An 8175-nucleotide genomic window follows, 5' to 3' on the forward strand; every position below is an offset into this window, starting at 1 on the left:
TCTTCTGGGTTCTTCTCTTCTGCAAATCCTACCACTCGGGACTAAAATTAAGAGCTTGTGTTCTTTACTTTTGTCTCTTCTGCCTCTTTCTCAAAATCCATCTTTTCTCCTATATATTCTCCTTTTTCTCTCTTATATATTCCCTTCTCTCTTTCTTTATTTCTTTCTCCATTTCATGAAAACCATGACAACGAACCCCTTTTCAGTGCTTCTTTCCTTATTTTTGTTGTGTTTTTCGTATTCTGTTTTAGGGAACGATTTCTCAAAAAAGTCGATTCTGCTGGAATTCAAGTCCCTTCTTTCTGATCCTCATAGGATTCTCTCCAGCTGGACCGCCAACAATGATCAGTGTTACTGATCATTTTTATATCTCTATAACATAGAAATAGAAATTGGGTCATGATTTTTTTATTGACTTGTGAAGAGTTATGTTTACATTTTTGCAGGTGCATAAATTAAATTGCTATCTTTTTGGATTTATTTTTAATTTATTTTTATTATAGTTTATATGTTATAACCTCATTAAATCATAAATATGAAAACCATCATCTATTATGCTCTCAATTTGTTAATAAAGAAGAAAAAATGAAATAAAAATTTATTTTATATTACCTTATATGTTCTACTTATATATTCTATCGGTTTATTTTTTATATGTTTTTTAGAAGTATATATTCGATAATAAATTTAATAGAATAATAGATTAAATAGATTTTTCTAACTAAGTGTGAGTTCTCATTCGAACATTAAATTTCTATACATTTTCAATCAAAAAAACCTTTTATACCATAATAAATTCAAACCCATCGCTTGATCTGGTCTGTAAGAAATGCTTTTATTTTTTAGAGCAAGCCACCAAACATTCATGAGGCATTACGCTGTCTTTGGTCTGCAATTCGTAGCTCTGATAGAATCAGCAACGGATCGGTATGGAATTCTGTTGTGGAGTTATCTATTCTCCATAATCTCGGGTTAAACGCTCGTCGTCACAGGGCCCCTCGAATCAGTGAAGTTAGATGGCAGCCCCCTCCGTCTGATTGGATTAAAGCTAACACTGATGCCTCCGTGATCTCGGGTAGAGCTGGTTGCGGTGTGGTTTTTCGAAATAGTCAGGGGCATCCCTTTGGGTCATTTGCCTTCCCCCTTGATTGTGCTTTGGTACACATGGAGGAATTGCAAGCCGCTATTTTTGCAGTTTCGATTGCGAGGTCACGTGGATGGACTCGTCTCTGGATTGAAAGTGACTCGACTTACGTTATTCGAATTTTCCGTGCCTGTGCGTAGATCATTCCCTGGACAATGCGTGTGGATTGGTTAAATTGTTTAGATTCAATGACGCATATTCAGGTGGTTGTCTCTCATGTGTTCCGTGAGGGAAATCAAGTGGCGGACGCTCTTGCTAATTACGGACGTCTAGTCTCAGATTTACAAATGTGGAATACCCTTCCAGACTTCTACTCCCTTCTTGCTAGAGATAATGCCCTTGGTAGGGATATGTTTAGATTTTCTTAAAACATTCTTTGTACTGGTTTCATACTTTTTTCATCTCTTCATTTATATATTTGGTTCATTGCCTTTTCGGGGATGCCAACCTGGTTGGAATTCCTATTGGGCTACATCCGTATTTCAAAAAAAAAAATTCATTATTATGCATATTTAATCGATATTAATAAGTGCATGCATCAAATATTAAATAATAGAAGCTACTAGCATGGTGGTAAGCAGCGTTCAAGATAAACCAATGTACATGGTTCAACTCCTTACACCATCACTTTGGTGTTTTTTTCGATTAAATTAATTATTAGGCACATTTATTACATATTAAGCAGCGCGCGTAGTTTTTTTTAGTTTTTATACCTAAAACGGCGTAGTTTTGAGTGTTCTCACCATAAGAGAGTGTTCTCATATAAGAAGAGTATTCTCACAAGAGCCCTCCTATCTCTCTCTCTCTTTCTTTCTCTCTCTCTCTATGTATATCTATATATATATATATATATAGAGAGAGGAAATCTAATCGAGTTTCCAATTTTAACAAGAATATATTTAAGTTTCCGTAGGAAATCTATAATTAGTTATATTAATTACTCACAAAACATACTATAAAGATTTATTCTCAATTTATCAACACTGACATAATTCATTTTTTATTTATCAAAAGGTTAATTACCCCTTAGTTTTAGATGAAGCGATATGTAAATATAGGTCGAATGAATTCCTAGTTCCATATACTTGTCCAAAAAAATTAATTGTTCACCTATACTTTTAAAATGTCCTATTTATCTCATTGGACTTGTTTAAAATTACCTATTAACCTCCACGTGGAGAAGTAAATGAGAGTTTTTAGATTAGTTAAAATGTGTACATTTTAGGCAAGTTCATGGGTCAATAAATTACTTTAAGAAAGTTTAAGGGACTAATAAGTACTTTTTAGTCAATGAGTCAATTTAAGTAAGTTAGAAGGTAAATAGAAAATTTTCAAAATAGTTAAACATAGTTTACTATTATGGACAAATAGAGGGGCTAAAAGATATATTAATCAAGTAAATATAATTATATTCTTTTGTGTCATTGAGGTTTCATGTGTTTGGACTTTAAGACTAAGTACAATGAGCAATGTGGTGCCCTAAATCCAAACAAGCATATCATAGAAAGGCACGTGGAGAAAGACACGGTGGGTCACATGGGGAGAGAGCTGTTGTGGTTTGATTGGAAATGGACCTCATGCATTTCCTTCCTTTTTATAGTCAAGCTTTCTCTTCTGTTTTCTTCTCTTCTGCAAATCCTACCACCGAGACTAAAATTTAGAGCTATGTTCTTTTACTTTTTTCTCATCTGCCTCTTTCTGAAAATCCATCTTTTCTCCTATATATTCTTCTTTTTCTCTCTTATATGTTCGTTTCTTTCTTTCTTTCTCCGTTTCACTAAAACCATGGCAACGAATCCCTTTCCAGTGCTTCTTTTCCTTGTTTTTGCTGTGTTTTCTGTCTTCTATTTCAGGGAACGATTTCTCAAAAAAGCCAGTTCTACTGGAATTCAAGTCCCTTCTTTCTGATCCTCGTAGGGTTCTCTCCAGCTGGACCGCCACCAACACTGACCAGTATTCCTTTATATCTCTATAACATAGAAATAGAAATTGGGTCATGATTTTTTTATTGACTTGTGAAGAGTTATGTTTACATTTTTGCGAAATAGGTGCATAAATTAAATTGCTATCTTTATGGATTTATTTTTAATTTATTTTTATTATAGTTTATATGTTGTAACCTCATTAAATCATAAACATGAAAACCACCATCTATTATGCTCTCAATTTATTAATAAAGAAGAAAAAATGAAATAAAAATTTATTTTATATTACCTTATATGTTCTACTTATATATTCTATCGGTCTATTCTTTATATGTTTTTTAGAAGTATATATTCGATAATAAATTTAATAGAATAATAAATTAAATAGATTTTTCTAACTAAGTGTGAGTTCTCATTCGAACATTAAATTTCTATACATTTTCAATCAAAAAATCTTTTATACCATAACAAATTCAAACCCATCGCTTGATCTGGTCTGTAAGAAATGCTGCTATTTTTGAGAGCAAGCCACCAAACATTCATGAGGCATTACGCTGTCTTTGGTATGCAATTCATAGCTTTGATAGAATCAACAACGGATCGGTATGGGATTTTGTTGTGGAGTTATCTATTCTCCACAATCTCGGGTTAAACGCTCGTCGTTATAGGGCCCCTCGAATCATTGAAGTTAGATGGCAGCTCCCTTCGTCTGATTGGATTAAAGCTAACACTCATGCCTCCGTGATCTCGGGTAGAGCTGGTTGCGGTGTGGTTTTTCGAAATAGTCAGGGGCATCCCCTTTGGGTCATTTGCCTTCCCCCTTGATTGTGCTTTTGTACACATGGCAGAATTGCAAGCCGCTATTTTTGCAGTTTCGATTGCGAGGTCACGTGGATGGACTCGTCTCTAGATTGAAAGTGACTCGACTTACGTTAATTGAATTTTCTATGCCCGTTCGCAGAGCATTCCCTGGACAATGCGTGTGGATTGGTTAAATTGTTTAGATTCAATGACGCATATTCAGGTGGTTGTCTCTCATGTGTTCCGTGAGGGAAATCAAGTGGCGGACGCTCTTGCTAATTACGGACGTCTAGCCTCAGATTTACAAATGTGGAATACCCTTCCAGACTTCTGCTCCCTTCTTGCTAGAGATAATGCCCTTGGTAGGGATATGTTTAGATTTTCTTAAAACATTCTTTGTACTGGTTTCATACTTTTTTCATCTCTTCATTTATATATTTGGTTCTTTTCCTTTTCGGGGATGCCAACCTGGTTGGAATTCCCATTGGGCTAGATCCGTATTTCAAAAAAAAAAATTCATTATTATGCACATTTAATCGATATTAATAAGTGCATGCGTCAAATAATAAATAATAGAAGCTACTAGCACGGTGGTAAGCAGCGTTCAGGATAAACCAATGTGCATGGTTCAACTCCTTACACCATCACTTTGGTGTTTTTTTTTCTATTAAATTAATTATTAGGCACATTTATTACATATTAAGCAGCGCGCGTAGTTTTTTTTTTAGTTTTTATACTTAAAACGGCGTAGTTTTGAGTGTTCTCACCATAAAAGAGTGTTCTCATGTAAGAAGAGTATTCTCACAAGAGCCCTCCTATCTCTCTCTCTCTTTCTCTCTCTCTCTCTATATATATATATATAGGAAATCTACCCGAGTTTCCAATTTTAACAAGAATATATTTAAGTTTCCGTAGGAAATCTATAATTAGTTATATTAATTACTCACAAAACATACTATAAAGATTTATTCTCAATTTATCAACACTGACATAATTCATTTTTTATTTATCAAAAGGTTAATTACCCCTTAGTTTTAGATGAAGCGATATGTAAATATAGGTCGAATGCATTCCTAGTTCCATGTACTTGTCCAAAAAAATCAATTGTTCACCTATACTTTTAAAATGTCCTATTTATCTCATTGGACTTGTTTAAAATTACCTATTAACCTCCTTAAATCCACGTGGAGAAGTAAAGGAGAGTTTTTAGAGAAGTTAAAATGTGTACATTTTAGGCAAGTTCATGGGTCAATAAATTACTTTAAGAAAGTTTAAGGGACTAATAAGTACTTTTTAGTCAATGAGTCAATTTAAGTAAGTTAGAAGGTAAATAGAAAATTTTCAAAATAGTTAAACATAGTTTACTATTATGGACAAATAGAGGGGCTAAAAGATATATTAATCATGTAAATATAATTATATTCTTTTGTGTCATTGAGGTTTCATGTGTTTGGACTTTAAGACTAAGTACAATGAGCAATGTGGTGCCCTAAATCCAAACAAGCATATCATAGAAAGGCACGTGGAGAAAGGCACGGTGGGTCACATGGGGAGAGAACTGTTGTGGTTTGATTGGAAATGGACCTCATCCATTTCCTTCCTTTTTATAGTCAAGCTTTCTTTTCTGTTTTCTTCTCTTCTGCAAATCCTACCACCGAGACTAAAATTTAGAGCTTATGTTCTTTTACTTTTTTCTCATCTGCCTCTTTCTGAAAATCCATGTTTTCTACTATATATTCTTCTTTTTCTCTCTTATATGTTCCTTTCTCTCTTTCTTTCTTTCTCCGTTTTACTAAAACCATGGCAACGAATCCCTTTCCAGTGCTTCTTTTCCTTGTTTTTGCTATGTTTTCTGTCTTCTATTTCAGTGAACGATTTCTCAAAAAAGCCAGTTCTACTGGAATTCAAGTCCCTTCTTTCTGATCCTCATAGGATTCTCTCCAATTGGACCGCCACCAACATTGACCAGTATTCCTGATCATTTTTATATCTCTATAACATAGAAATAGAAATTGGGTCATGATTTTTTTATTGACTTGTGAAGAGTTATGTTTACATTTTTGCGAAACAGGTGCATAAATTAAATTGCTATCTTTATGGATTTATTTTTAATTTATTTTTATTATAGTTTATATGTTGTAACCTCATTAAATCATAAACATGAAATCCACCATCTATTATGCTCTCAATTTATTAATAAAGAAGAAAAAATGAAATAAAAATTTATTTTATATTATCTTATATGTTCTACTTATATATTCTATCGGTCTGTTCTTTATATGTTTTTTAGAAGTATATATTCGATAATAAATTTAATAGAATAATAAATTAAATAGATTTTTCTAACTAAGTGTGAGTTCTCATTCGAACATTAAATTTCTATACATTTTCAATCAAAAAAACATTTTATACCATAACAAATTCAAACCCATCGCTTGAATGCGGAAACAAATCAAATTAATATATGGAACAAGTATAAATAGATAGACAACTAAGATCATATTACCTCATATGAGATTCTATTTATTTCATATACTCTTGTCAATAAGTATGTGAATATGTTGAGTTGAGAAATAAAGATACATTGAAGAAAACAAAAGAATTAATTGAAATGAAATTTCAATAAAAAGAAATTCAATAAAATAATAAAACTTAATAAATTACTAAAATTCAAATAAAATAGAAGTAGAAATTCCATAAAAAAAATAGATATTTATGATATCGATTTTTGTCATTATGATAAAGTTAGGTTACCATTATAGTTCCATAACTATTTTATTTGTACGCCTATAATAAAATAAAACAAGAATAGAAAAAGTGGGAAAAAAAAAAGAAAAAAAGGTATCAATAGAGAATGATATAGAACAAGAGAAGATGGGATAACAGAGAAAATGGTTCTGGTTCTGCAAAGTTCTCTATGTATATATATGTATATGAATTATATGAATTAACCTTCCATGCATTTTATTAAGGTGAAGTTCTGCACACACAAAAAAAAAAAAAAACCTCTATGTTACTCAAACTTAAAATATTTTGAAAAGTTCCTATGAGTTGAGCAAAGAAAATATAGTCTTGAAAAAACGAGGGTAGGGAGTCCGTTGATGAGTTTATCTATTCACGAGGTATATGCATTCTTTTCTTATTATATAGACTACTTTCATATACTACTTTACTATATATCATCTAATAACCCAAGAAAGTTTTTATATTTGAAGTATTTTTAATCCAACTCGTAGAAAAGACAATAAATTTTTAAATTTTTTCACGTCTAATTACTTATTACTAATTAGTGATAAAATGACGCACATATACCGGGAACATAGTTTGATGAATTATTTCTCAAATTGACCAAACTTATCCGCATTAAAGGTAATTTTGCTCTTAGCTGCCAATTTTAGGAGTAAAATTGCTCCTAACTGTAAACGCTAGGGGATATATTTGCACCTTATCCCATTATTTTTTAACACATTAAACCTGTAATTTTTAAATGGAGATATTAAACCCTATATTATTTATTTCTTTAAAACATTAATCCATTCTTAGATAATTATTTTTTAACACTTCAATTAACCTATTAGTGTATTAAGTAAAATATACATACTTTGTAATTGTTTATCCTGTATACACCTTAATAAGAAACAATAATATTTAGGAAATATCCTAAAATCCTATCTTTTTTCTTATGTTTTATTTATAATCTATCTCTACCAAATACTAGTAGACAAAATCTCTCCATTCTTAAATAATTATTTTTTTTTTTTAACACTTCAGTTAACCTATTAGTAAAATATATAGACTTTGCAATTATTTATCCTGTAAACACCTTAAGAGGAAATAATAATATTTAGGAAATATCCTAAAACCCTGACCTTTTTATTGGGTTAAAATACCCTTAAAGTTTTGGGTCAGGAGCAAATTTATCTCTAACGTCTAAAATGGTGCAATTTTACCTTTAACATTGGTAGCTAAGAACAATTTTATCCCTGACGTTAATAATTTTGATCAATTTTACTCCTATTACAAAACAAAAATATTTTTGTTTCTTATTCTGCACCAATTGCATATGAGTTAGCTCTAAAAAAAGATTTCATGTTTTTTATCATTTAATAATAGAATTGGAAATTCTTTCAAAAAAATAATAGAATTGGAAATTAATATTTATAAATTCGGTGAATTTTTGTTTGTCCAAGTATAAAAAGGAAGTATATTTTTATTTTATTTTTTTTTATTTTTTTTCACATCCTAACATATGTTTGTGATTTGTTGCCGATATAAATATTAATCTCAAATTTTGTTATTAAATCA

Source organism: Euphorbia lathyris, chromosome 2, assembly GCF_963576675.1.
Source record: "Euphorbia lathyris chromosome 2, ddEupLath1.1, whole genome shotgun sequence".
NCBI classification, from domain to species: Eukaryota; Viridiplantae; Streptophyta; class Magnoliopsida; order Malpighiales; family Euphorbiaceae; genus Euphorbia; species Euphorbia lathyris.